The following is a 1,419-nucleotide window of genomic DNA, read 5'->3' as shown; positions in this document are numbered from 1 at the left end:
TCCCAACTGCATGTTTGTCATCCTCTCTGGCTGTTCTTCTCACCGGTTCTGTGTCTGTGGCTGTCCCAGCAGAGGGGAGATGAAGGAAAAAGGCAATACCTGCAGGTCACAAAGGCAAAAGAGGAACTTTGATTCCTATCTGTGACTTTGGGCAAAAATTGACTCTCAAGAGGCCTAGATGAAACTTCAAATTATACAATTACTAAAAGAAGACATGAGATGAAATCTGTGGTTTGGGGTTGGGCAAGGATGTTCAGGTTTGTAACCCATGGAAATGATGATAAATTACATTTAATCAAAGTTTTTTGAAAACTGTGGCTCTTTAAAATACGCTATTAAGAATATATAAAGATAAGCCAGAGACTAGGACTAGGACAAAACATGTGAAAATCGTATATCTCAAAAAGGACTTGAACGTAGAATATATAAAAAACACCTCAATGTCAATAGTAATTGAAACAAAAAATTCACTTCAAAAATGGATGAAAGGTAGGATTTAACCAGACTCTCTACTCAAGATGACATATACAGTCAGAGCTAGCTTTAAGATATTGAAGTTTTGGAGCCCATGGATATGATGCCTTGATTCTTGTTGCCAACAAACTCCAAGCCTGCTCTACATTTTTTTTTCCCTTAACATGGGGAAACACAGGTGCTGGTCTACCTACCAGCTAAGCTGATTATTGATGAGGTCAGTGCCGGGGAAGAGAGAAGGTGAGTGGAAGGTCTGCAGCTACACTGACAAGCAAGTGACTGGGCCAGCAGCAGTAGCCCTAAGAAAAGGCCATGGCTGTTGTAAACTGCACAAACAGCCTTGGGGTTTTATCCAAAAGTGACTCCTTCCACGCAAAAGGTTAGAGTTGCACAAGAAATCCAGTGAAGCCACTGCCATGTTTGAGATTACTGAACCAGGAGCCATTTGGGAAGGGGTTCATTGTTTAAGAGTGAGTGAGAGAACAACTTTACTTCAGGGTTTCTGGTGACAGACAGCCACAGGAGACAGTTGTGGAGAGGGGATGGGCTAGATATAGTTCCCATGAGAAGTTTAAACTCAGGCCAGCAAGGCTATGGTGAGAAGTCAGGTCAATACAGGAAAAAAAGTCCTCCAAATACACTAGCAGCCTGAAGAGATGGGGGTGGCTGTGTTGGGTGGATAGGGTTGCTATGGACCTCAGCTTCACTGACGGGGAGGCAACAAGCACCCCTGTAGGCGCCCTTCTTCCCCTGTGTCCCTCAGGGTGTGCCTCCCTCTCAGGGCCTCTTGGCACCTTTTCTCTGCCTCCGTCTCTATATTCTACTCGTCATTTATCTTTGCATTTTTGTCTGTCTCTGAGTTTCTTCCTGTATCTGTTTCTGCCTCTGCCTCTCACCACATCTTTCCATTAAATATCATGCCTTTGAAATTTGGTGTGAACGTTT

The sequence above is a fragment of the Chinchilla lanigera genome, unplaced genomic scaffold, assembly GCF_000276665.1.
Source record: "Chinchilla lanigera isolate Chin_1 unplaced genomic scaffold, ChiLan1.0 scaffold00286, whole genome shotgun sequence".
Lineage (NCBI taxonomy): Eukaryota > Metazoa > Chordata > Mammalia > Rodentia > Chinchillidae > Chinchilla > Chinchilla lanigera.
The sequence above is the reverse complement of the archived record's forward strand: the minus strand, read 5'-3'. Positions refer to the sequence as shown.